Below are 12,345 nucleotides of genomic sequence, written 5' to 3' on the forward strand. Positions count from 1 at the left end.
GGACACCCTCATAACCACACAATTGGTGGGTTGCACTAAAACTGTTAACTCTTTTACTGGTCTGATTTCCTCTTGAACTAATTTACTGGAGATAGGTACAGGAATTATTTTTTATTGTTCCAAAAGCCTGGCTTGGGTCCTTCTGGGTAAATAGTAGACACTAAGTTTGTTCATAGTATGAATTAATTTGCTTATACAATTACATGGTTCTTTTACATTTTAAATGAGAAGATATTAAAAACTATTGAGTCTCATTTAGACAAAGTAGTCTAAAGTATTTACTGCACACCTAGATATTAAGTGCTTTTCCTAGAAAAAAATGTCTGAAAACAATATGAGTCTATTTTGGAAAAAATACTTATGAAAAGTATGGAATATGTTGTCAGGGATTGTTCATGGTGATAATTTTTACCATAAAGTTCTCTCTGAGATAGTCTCTCTTTATTGTGAGGTCAGCTATGGAACTCCAGATGTTCCTGCCTCAGCCTCCTCAGAGCTGGGATTGTGGGCAAGCACCGGCATATCTAGCAGTAATAGATGTTTCTAAATTTTAAGAACAGTAATCCGAAATACATGAGTACAAATATCAGTGACACATATATGAATACATATTTAACATTAGCTAAAAAGATAATTTCTTCAGATTCTTAGGAGATATTGGGATTCTCCATGATCCTCCATACGAACTGGGTTGCCATTTTGGCATCTATTTCCTAACCTAAATTTTAAAATTTTTTACAACTCTGAGGTTTTGGCCACATATTGATAATTCACACTATTCAGACAAACAGACTAGTTATTTATTTATTTATTTATTTAACACCCCCCCCCCCCCCCCCCCCGGGCTTCACAGTCCTGGTTGTCCTAGAACTCCCTCTGTATACCAGGCTGGCCACTAACTCACTCCTCAGTGTTGGGATTAAAGGCGTGCACCACCACCACCACCAGACCAGACAACTTCTACTTACTCGATAATACCTGAAAATACCTTTCCATCTTGCAATAGTAATGTGCTTTATGGCATAATGACCTTAATTTTTTTTTTTTTTTTGGTTTTTCGAGACAGGGTTTCTCTGTAGCTTTGGTGCCTGTCTCGGAACTAGCTCTTGTAGACCAGGCTGGCCTCGAACTCACAGAGATCCGCCTGCCTCTGCCTCCCGAGTGCTGGGATTAAAGGCGTGCGCCACTACCGCCCGACTGACCTTAATTTTTGACTGTATAGTTTAATAATTTGTAAATATAAGTCTTTAAAAGTTTACATGTGTTACTGGTTCTTTCCATAAAATACCACGGTGGTTTCCAAATGAAGCTCTGTAATGGGAGGGAGAGATAAAAAAATGAGTAGATACCTTTAAAGTATCTTAAAACCTGACATCACAACAATGTATTTATTATCATTTATTCCGGAATAGTTACATTCTTCCCCCTTGCTGAATTTCTATTATTTTAGTTTTAATAAAGTTTTTTTTTTTTTTTTTTACAGTGGGGAGATATGTATACACACTTTTGTAATGTCTAAGTAAGGAAAAAGTACATTGCTACGTGTGATTGTTACATTTCCAGTACTCGACGATTAAGGCTTATCCACAATGTTACAAGCCAGAAAGCGACTTGTCAGCCAGCCTTTGTAATTCAGCCGCAAGTGTCCAAGCCATTCACAACAACAAACCCCGTTCAGTAAAAAGGTCACTCGGGTACCATCAAGACACGGGGCTTTCACAGGGGTTCAGCTGCTAGAGACATCAAAATCCGCCTCTACCCACGTGGGATTCGGCGGGCTGTCCCTTCTCTCGGTGGACCCCCTCCTGCAAGAGAACCCTGCAGGACCCGGGCTTCCCCCCTCTGCTAGTCTGGTCAACCGGGGAAGTGTCCTGTGCCGGCAGAGGCCCGAGCGGATGACCTTGCGTGCAGAGTGCCACGTAGGTCAGCCCTAGCCACTGTACACCGCCGCTCGTTCCGGGGCCTCGGGGCTGGCTGCACCGCGGGGCCGACTTTCGGTCCGCTCTCCCGTCCACCCCGAAGCGCACCGGCGGGGTCGAAGGAAGCAGTGCCTCCGAGCAACAAGCCTCTCAAGATGGCGACAGCGCCTGGCCTGACTTCCCCGGTCCCCGCGCCGCCGGCCCAGGCACAGGAGAGCGAGCGGCGACAGGGGCGGGGCCGAGCGCTCCCTGCCTCCTACGCACGCGCGCCCGCCCGCCTCTCCTCTCCTCTCCTCTCGGATCCCTCGCCCCGCAGGGCGGCGCGCGCAGCCTGCCGGGATACTCGTCCCGCCCACCCGGTCCTCCCGTCCCGCACCGCCTTTCGCGAGATCCGCGACTCTCTGCCCCTCACACCTCCTCTCAAGATGGTGGCGCTCCTCTCCGGGTGACTCTCTCTCCGCGACGGCCGGGCCTTTCGTCTCCGCCAGCCCCTCCTGCGCCCTCCCGCCCGCCCGCCCGCTCGCTCATTCGCGCACTCGGCCGCCTCCACGCCTCGCCTCTTGTCTTACCTGGCGCGGACGGTGGCGCCTCCTTCCGCTTCTCCGCGGCGTTGCTCGACTCGCTCGCACCCCGCCGTGGCCAGACCGCGGCAGCAGCCGAGCGGCGGCGGCGGCAGCGGCGACGACGACGACTCCGACGTTGCCCAAAGCGCCGGTTTCCTGAGGAGAAGCGCGGGTCCCGCATGAGCCCCGGCGGTGGCGCCAGCGAAAGGGAACGAGGCGGTGGCGGGCGGCGGCGGCGGACGAGGGCGACCGGGACCAGCGAGGCGGTCGCAGCCCAGGCGCGGGGGCGAGGACAGGTCAGTGCTGCCGCGGCCGCGGCCTGCCCCTGCCCGGCGCGCTTCCCTCCCGCCGGTGCCCTAGTGCCCCTCCGGGCCGCGCGGGAGGGCGGACGGGCAGGGTCGGCGCCCCGGCCCTCACCCGCCTCGGGGAGCGGGGAACGAGGGCCGGGGGCGCGTGGTCTGGAGGGGCCGGTGCCAGGAGTAGGCCCTGGTGGCTGTGGCTGCTGCAGCCTTAACTGTCAGTGCTGGCTGAGCGCAGCAGGGAGGGTTTTGTCGCCCGCGGGTACCCGAGTGGGCCCCGGGGTGGGGCGGACGTGCAGGGGCCTGGAGTTCGAAGCCTCCTCGGAGAGCGGAGCGGCGGCTTCGGGCAGCGGAGGGGCAGGCCTTTTCCTCCAAAGGGGCGCTCGGGGTGGGAAGACATCTTTAGACGTGTAGCTTGCTCAGTGGGCCGGGGGATTGGGGGTGGGTTGGGAAGGGCAGACGGAGGAAGCAGCACATCCAGACATCGAGGATCGCGCTCTCGGCTTCTCCGTGTGCTGCCGCCTCCGCCGCCGCCGCTTCCGAGAGGATCCAGTAGTTGAACGTGAGTTACTGGATTCCTCAGAAACTGCTGTGTTAGATGGAAATGCAAACCTGTAAGCAGTTGGCCTCCCCCCCCCCTTCAGTTGAGAAAAATGAAAGGGACGTTTCCCCCCGTTTCGATGCGGAGTCTTTTTGTTGGAAGAGTCAGAATTGAATGTGCCAAGTGCTTGAGCCCTAAGAATAGACAATATAAGACTTTTCAGACTTAGAATAATCCTCGAAAGGCAATTTTAGGTCTTTTTATTTTTTTAATGACTTAGGAGCTTGCCAAAGTAGAACAGTACAAATTTCTTTGGGATTGTATTAACTAGCTAGTGTGCTGTTCCAATTGTAAACTAAATAGTAAATATGATGTATGATCCACGATCATCTTCAATGCCGAAGGACTGTGGGTATAACCCATGCTTTTGGGAGAAGCAGCAGATTATGTCAGGATATTTTGGAGAAGAAAGTGCGTTTGAAATGAAGGTGACCTAAAGTTTAAGAAATACAGCTCCTAAAAAGCGACATACCAAAGACGTGTCGCTACCTAGTAAATTTTGTTGAATAAATGGGCAGAATGACGGGGGAAGTGTTTTCCTCTCACCTCAGATTAGTGACTGCTCTTAAGATACCTGTGGCAAATCAAGTAAATTTAGAATTTAGGAGAGAGAATAAGAAAAAAAATTGTTTTGGTATGAAAAACGAAAAATTTTGCTTGTATGATAGAGTCTCCATTTGGTACTAGAGTCTCCATTTAAATCAAATCTGCTTAATGCATTTCCAAGGAAATGAATAACCGCATCTATATTGCTGCTAAACTTGAAGTAAGGATGACTGTAAATCCTTAAATACTTAGCATTACAGAAAAAAAAACATTCATCAAAGTTTATAAGAAAAATGAGAGCTTCAACAAATAATATGACATCTATATTTCTTTAATAAGAAAAAGATAACGTACATAATAAAAAGAGATGACTTGTAGCTTTGGTTTCAAAATCAGAATGTGAGCTATGAAGACGTGTCAATATTTAACTTGCATTGGTGTGTGGAGTAATATACACAGACTCCTTTGGACGTTGCCCCCACACCAGAGGAGTTTAAATTTATGGGGTTAGAGAATCCCTTTTGCATGCAGATTTAGTAGGCGACTTTTGTTTTTATCCCTGAAATCACTCCCCCCACACACCTTTTTAAAAATTTTTATTATTTTTTTTTGGGGGGGGGGCAAAGTTTTATGGTGTAGCTCTGGATGACCTGGAACTCTCCTCCTGATTCTGTCTCCAGGGTGCCGGGATTAAAAGATGTACGCAACAGGACTGGCTCCCGTTCTGTTTCATGGCTTTACATGTAATTTCTGCCGAGACTAATACTCATCTCACCTGCTTAGTTCTTTTAACAGCATTCATTGGCTTTCTATAGTGTCTCTGACATGTTACATTAAAGACAATTGTGTTTTTTAAACGTGTGTCAATCTCTATCTTCTGTCAAATAATTGCTGTAATAATTGTTTCTCTCAATTTTTATGAATATTATTCTCTAAATTGGCCATAGCTAATTTTTTCTGCTCAAGAACTGAAAATGATTTTTGTAAATGTCCTTTAAAAAAACTTAAATGTTTACTGGTATATTTTTATCATTTATTCTATTTAGGTTTATATTTGTTGTTAATGAGCATCACTGGTAAATGGATACATATTTATATTAAGTGTGTAAACAGCTATTAAAAATATCAGTGCTCTGATGTTAGAAAGTGGGGATGAGTTTTCAGAAGTGATTTTTTTTTTTTTTTTTCCTCCGAGACAGGGATTCTCTGTAGCTTTGGAGCCTGTCCTGGAATTAGCTAGCTCTTGTAAACCAGGCGGGTCTTGATTCTTTAAGTACTTTCAAGTGCAAAAAGTCTAAGACAGAGGGTCATATAAAAATAGTCTTTAAAGAGTCTTTTTCTCTTCATAAGCATTTAGGATAATAGAGCTTTGGATGGTTTTGACAGTTTTCTTCCTCACTAATAAATATAAAGACAATGTTAAGCCAAGCATGGTGTCTGACGTCTGTAAACCCAACAATTGAGAGGCTGAGGCAGGATTGTGGCAAGGTCGATTGTAGCTAGCTTGGGCTAGAGGTGAGAGCATATCTCAAAAAAAAAAATGATTAGAGATGTAATAAATTATGTAATGGAGAAAGCTTTGTTGTTGTTTTTTTTTTCTTTCTTTTCTTTCTTTCAAGACAGGATTTCTTTGTATAGCCTTGGTTGTCCTAGAACTAGGTCTGTTGACTAGAGTGGTTTTGAACTCACAGAGATCCCTTTCCTCTGCCTCTGGGATAAAAGCTCTGTGCCACCATGACCCAGCTTCCAAATAGCTTTGTAATTAGAGCTTGATTTCCTTTTGTCTATAAACAGGATGGTGAAGGTGTCCCCGACTGTACAGGGCCTACTATTAGGCTTTCAACTTTTCCTTAGAAGACTTCATATCCAGTTTTTCTTTAAGTACATTGTATACAGTAGTCTATAGTCCATTATTCTACTACTTGTTTTCTTTCTCATTGTGAGCTTAGTGCAAGGCTTTCTATTGTTTAATCAGAGAGTATCTTTCCAGATCCTTAAACCTGTTCAGCCTGCTATATTGTCAAACACTGGGTAGTTTACATGAAGAAAAAGACACCCCCCCCCCACCTTTAATAGAAATGTATCTCATAGTTATGGACACTGAGAAAGACTAAGATCAAAGCTGATTTTCATTGAAGACTCGAGTACTGTTAGTTGGATTTGTTGAGCTGGACTAGGGGTTGAATTTAGGGCCTCTCACATGTGAGCCAACTACTTTACCGCTTCCTTGTACACAGGTCTGTTAGGCTGGCCTTAGACTCACTCTAGTCCAGGAAGACCTTGAGCTGGGAACCCTGTCTCAGCTTCCACAGTATCTAGATTGCAGACTTAATACCATTATGTTTGGGTTGGATTTTGTCTCTGTTTTTCTGTCTTTCTCTATTGTTTTTTCTTTGAGATTTTATGAGAGTTTTGCCTGCTTTTATGACTGCACCATATTTGTGTGGTGCCTGTGGAGGGCAGAAGAGAGTGTTGGGTCTGCCGTAATTGGGATTACTGACAGATGCCATGAGGACTCTGGAAATTGAACCTAGGTTCTCTGGAAGAACAGCAGGTCCTCCTAACTGCTGAGCCTTCTCTTCCATATCCCCTTTCCTCCCCTTCACTTTTTTCTTGTGACAGGGTCTCACTAACCTTTGAAACTAGGCTATAGAAGCTAACTTGCCCACCAACTCAGAGGACCCCTTCCCTATGCCTTCCCAGTGCTAAGGACACTGTTCTCATTCATTAAGGCAGATCCTACTAGAAGCCTCACCTTATTATATTGTCACCTCAGCTTTTAGGCTTCTTGAGAAGTTTTAGGGGGATGTAAACATCAAGATCATATTGTGGAAGATGTTTGAAGTAGTTATCAGTATATTTACAAATGGTCAGCTAACATTTCTGAATATCCTTTGAATACTATGAACTGGCCTGGGTTGTACGGGTTAAGAAAACAAGAACATGTCTTAACAGTTGGAAACTGATAGTTTAGTCATTTATTGTATATAACACCATTTTTTAAAAATGTAGTATCTTGTCATATTATGGGGCTTACTTCTCTCTGTGCTTTCAGCCTTAGGGCAGTTCTGTAGACTTAGCATCCCTTCCCCCTTCAGCTGTAATTGTAAAGACTTATATTTGTACTTTTTTGGGGGGTGGGGTGGGGATACAATCCAAGTACCTGTGTTCATGTCTTAGATCCAACTCATCATTCAGTAGCTGATTTCTAGCATACATAAATGTATGGTGTATAGAAAATAAATAGATTGACTCTGGCCTTGACCTGTTAGTGCTGGGTTTTTGGAGAGTGCTTTCCATTTAGTTCCTGACACAGGAGTCACAAATGTTACAGACCTGAATAGTCCTCCGCCTGAGAGCAGCTACTCTCTTCATTTTTGTTTTTAACACGAGGAAATCAAAGAGCTAAGGTTTAAAATGGTTTTTTTTTTTTTAAATTCATCTAGGGCCAGAATCAGTTTGAGTCTCTGGCTTCCAAGTCAGGATTCTACATTATTGGCGTTCTGTCCCATGTGTTCAAAAGAATAGTTACAATTACTTTGTAATTGCCCACCCACTTTTATGGAGATGTGTATTTTCCATACTGTTGATAAAAGGTAACCTTTAGAAGATGCCACAGCCAGGGCTTTTATTCTTTCTAATAAAGATGTGAAGTAAAATTGTATTAAATAGAAGTCTTTTTCCCCAAACATGAGGTGTTTGAAATACTGAAGTTGCATTATTCCTTGTTAACAAAGTGACTTATTGATAAATATGCATCAAATTTCTTTTCATGTTTTCGTTAAATTTCAAAATACTAGTTACAGTTCCCTGATTTCAGTTGTCTGTAACAAGTAAACTAACGATAGCAATTTGGAAATATTAGGATTAGTACTATCTACAAATGAAAAAAAGTTAGTGTTTGTTTGTTTTTTTTTTTTTTTTGCACTGCTTTTGATAGAGGTTCAAGTATATGTTACGTATCTCTAGTATCTCTAGGTCTTAGTCCCAAAACCACGCAAGAAGAACAAATGCTTCCGAGTTTCAGTGGTTCAGGAGATAAACACAACCTGCGACTATTGAAATCAAGGAAAGAATGCACTATTTCTGCTGCCAGAAGGTCTTTTACTCTCCTCGCTCTGCCTTTTCATCCAGAATGAGCTAAAAATGAGCAGGCCTTTTATCTTTCTAAGACCCTTTTAGTATGCCACATGAAAGCCTTACTGCTTTCTAGTTACAGAGGCTTATGTTGCTCATACGCAGTACTTCCTGAAAGTTGATTGGTACTGTATAAAGTAACTTGCCCAGAAAATTTGTAGTAGAAAGGGTCATGAAACATTGATTCTCTGTTAACATTCTACATGCTAAACCTTTTAAAGAAGTAATTTTTGAAGAGTCAGTTTTATGACCAAGTTTTATTAGTGATAGTAACATACTAGATAGGCTTATTCTTGAAGATCAGTTGTGGCAAATATGAGTAGGAGCGGCCATTAAGAAACTTCATCTGGTTTGTGGAAGGGAATCCTATGTAAGTCTTACTGAAGTTGGCATCTTTACTTGAGGTAAAATCACAAAAGTAGTGTATAGATCTGGAAGATTTGTTCCATGAGCAGGATAGAGTCTTCCTTACCCATCTGTTTTCTGTCCTGTGCGAAGTCTGGTGCTGTTACTCTTGCACTCCAGTGCATTTCAGAAGTTGGTCTTCTGTGTCTGCCAGCATCAGTTGAGTGAGCAGTGTAGCACAGATCTCATTAAGTTGATAGAAATCAAACATTCAAAAACAAAATACTTTGAATTTGTTTTTGCATTGCTAGGGATGGAGGGCTGGGCCCTGCAACATGCCAGGCAGGATATCTACCTGTGAGCTACATCCCTAGGTTGAAAAACATATTTTAACTTCTTTGTATTATGAAGATTTGTAGATCTTTTGTAATTGGTTATGTTTTGTGTGGGTTGGTAGTAGTAGCAGTAGTGGTTGTTTGAAAAGAATCAAGCTACATAGCCAAAACTAGACGGTACCTGACTGTAACCCAGGCTGTACTTGTGCTCATATGCCTATACCTCCTGAGTGCTGGAACACTTTATTTCTTGTTGATTTTTTTAAAAGACAGTGTCTTATGTAGCCCAGGCTGATCTCAGATTCCTTGTAGTTGAAGATGACCTGAGCTACTTACCCTTCTGATCTCCCTGCTCCAGTGCTGGGTCTGTGGCTATGAACCACTGTTTCTTACCTGTGCCCAGGTGCATACGTGTTCAATTCAAATGTTCTTTTGGGCATTAAAGCAAGGAGTTTTACACACAAATTACATAGCTATAGCCTGAATGAACTTGCTGTCAGTGTTGTACTTTTATGGACGGTCTTTTCCTGTCTGTATAAAAGAGATGGCTTGTCTGCTTCACACTTCTAATGGACTTCCTCTCAAATGTGAGAAAGTGGTTCATGAATTGTCTTTGTGAATTGCAGCCATTGCCATAACTTTAGTTTTATTGTCTGTGATATAAAATAAATTCTGATGCCTCCAATTAAATATAGAAGATGTAGACAATATAGAGGATAATATAACAAATCAGCCACATATGTATCATTCAGTATGAACAAACTTTATATTTTGTTGTTTCCTTGCACTCTATTGTCCTTCCTGAAACTCATTCTTTGTATTTTTTAGTTGATACCTTTAGTAACGCTGTAAGAATTTCTTCTCATTATAGTTTCAACAGTCCACCTAGGACCTAATGGGAAGCATAATGCTGTTCTTTGGAAATGCATAGTGCTTTCTGCATAGTCTGTCATAAAGGGAAGTATTTTAATCCCCAGTTTATTAGTATTATATTCCTTAAGATTTCTATTTATTGTGTCCCTCAGTGTGGTTATGTACCATATTTGCTAACCATACAACATGCCAAAAATAGAGACATTTCATATTTGTCTTTGTTAAATATTTTTGTTTTTATGACTTTAAAATGGTGCTTTTGAAGTATCTAAAGTATGTTATGTGTATGAATTGATCTTATTTCAGATAAAAACTAATTAGATGCATTATTTTTCTTTCCTTGCTTTTGAAGTGAGCTGACAATGTATCCTGTGTTGCTGATGGAAAGTTCACTAAGAAAATACAAATCCTGAGTTTCTAATAATTGCTGTTTCTCCACTTGTAAATGCTGCTCCATTCTCATTCTCTGTTACTGTTTCTCACTGATTTAGTAACATATATAGGTTTTTACATTAGAGATGGAAATAGGAACTTAAAGGAGGAATATACTTTTTCCCCCATAGATTGGACTATATAATTTTGAAATAAGAACCCATACACATAATAGAAGAACTGAGATAATTTTAGTCTCTTATACCCAGAGAATTCAGTATCTGTTCTTCAGATTGTGTGTAATTACTGCCTTGTACATTATATTTCGTGTTACTTCAGAATGAGCTTTTTTGGTCTGATTTAACTATATGGATCGTCTTCCTACTCCATTCAGAAAGTGTTTGTTACTCCATTTTTTGAGCTAAATGAAACACAGGGAAGAGGTGAACTTAAAAACATGTATTTTTACAGTGGAATATGTAGGCGGTTTGCCAGTTGAAAGTAAATCTGCTCCTATATTGAAGAGTCTGTGAGAACAGTAAATGTTTTCTGTGTACTCATTTTGCATTCACTGTTTTTCTTCTTCCTTTCTCCATTTTTTCCCCCTTCATCGCCTTTTCCTCTCTCCACCGTCTGATCTGCCTCTTCCTTGGCCTCCCCATCAGACTCTTCATTTTCATTTGCAGATGTAGGCGTTTGTAAATACTGCAGCGAATGAACTGCTGTCTAGTTTGTGCAAGTCTGGTTTAGGATGTTTGCTACAGGCTTGGGAAACAAGTATGTGTGATAATAAATAGTATATGTGTTTTCCATATTTCTAGGTCATACCAAATTTTGAGAAATTGAGATGTCATTTTTTTAGTGGTCAAGATGTAGTAGTTCTATTATTTAGACACTTACTCTGCTTAAAATTACCATGTTGTAATAGTAGCATTCATGTGTTTATGTACTTATTTATTTATTTATTGGTTCTGGGCATTAAACCTAGGGCAAGTTTCTGTTATTATTGCTATTAATGTCATTATGTTATGTATGATGTGTGTTTGGCCATGAGAGAACCATATTATGTGTGTGAATGTCAGAGGATAATTCGGTAGAGTAAGTGCTCTCTGTCATTTTGTAACTTTGGTCCCAGAGATCTAACCCAGCTGTTAGGCTTGTATGGCAAGCATTTTGCATACAGTCATCTTACCAGCTCTACAGCCTTATCTTATTAGGATATTTTTCACAGAGCAGGAAAAATGGGTCACCTAATTCTGCAAGGTCCCATTGCTTTGATTTTAGCTTGGATATTGTATATTATTGATTTCATTTTTTCTTTAAAACTTGTTATTAAAATACTTAAAGCATTTAGTAAATAATACAGCAAAAATCTACTTACCACCGAGGAATCTAAATAATACCAGTTTTGGTATTTTTAAAATTTAATTCCTTCCTCCAAGTTCTATTACCTTCTCTCTTACTCATGTAACAGGTATCTTGAAGTTCTTGATCATTTCCTGTTTTGTGCTTAAATATGATCCTTGCTCATAAGTGATATGTCACGCTTAAGTTTTTAGAGCTGTATTTTGTGTATATGTGTCATCAGTTTAAGTGTTTTAACTCTGTTATGTTTTTGATATGTATGTAGACACATTCAGGTCTGTTAATAGTTTGTTTTACTGCTCTGTGGTATTTCACTATATGAATATCTAAATAGTATTGTATCCCACTGCAGATGAATATTTTTTATTATTTCCTGTATTGCTCTTAGGAATAATGCTACAGAGGTGTCTTTATACTTACTTTGTACAGGTTTTTCTTTAGGGTAAATTAAAAAAATGATGTTGCTAGAAAATAGGCTATGTCTTTAACTTGAATATATATGGCCAAATTCTTATGTAAATTGAATTTGCCAATAAAATACTTCATCAGCAGTGTATGAACATTTTTGTTCTAGTATCTTTTTGCCATACTTGGAATTGATTTTAAATAAAGATATCAGAGGGCATCATATTTTGTGTTTGCTTTAATTCTGAGTGATTGGTAAAATGGTGTGAGTTTTATAATTTTTTTCTTGCACATTTCACTTTAGCAAATTTTTTTGATACTCGGGATTGAAATCCAGTACCTGCTGTATGCTAAGTAATTTTCTATGTGTCTTATAATTTACAGAAGAAATTTAAAAGAAAAGACACTGTGAGCATGATTCATGTTGACAAGGACTTTGGGAACTGTCTTATCCAGCCTGTGTGCTTTCGAGTGCATTCGAGGAATGCTTTCAGAATAAGAATAAAATAAAATGTTAAATCCACTGTAGCATTATCTCTTGCTATACAATCTCAGTCTCAGTATCTAATTGAGGATTCCTTACAA

General features: G+C 41.0%; 1 protein-coding gene across 3 annotated transcripts in view; it reads left to right on the forward strand.

Annotated features, from left to right (window-relative positions):
- The first annotated feature begins 2,344 nt into the window (after nucleotides 1-2,344).
- Ube3a (ubiquitin protein ligase E3A) overlaps nucleotides 2,345-12,345 on the forward strand; it is a 91,075-nt gene continuing 81,074 nt past the window's right edge. For 2 of the 3 annotated variants that reach the window (XM_057756436.1, XM_057756438.1), the window contains exon 1: nucleotides 2,345-2,778. The gene's annotated coding sequence lies outside the window, so the exon portion shown is untranslated. Of the gene's footprint in view, nucleotides 2,779-3,324; nucleotides 3,344-12,345 lie in introns of those variants that run through there. The other variant, XM_057756437.1, reaches the window with a different exon arrangement.

This window comes from Chionomys nivalis, chromosome 23, assembly GCF_950005125.1.
Source record: "Chionomys nivalis chromosome 23, mChiNiv1.1, whole genome shotgun sequence".
Lineage (NCBI taxonomy): Eukaryota > Metazoa > Chordata > Mammalia > Rodentia > Cricetidae > Chionomys > Chionomys nivalis.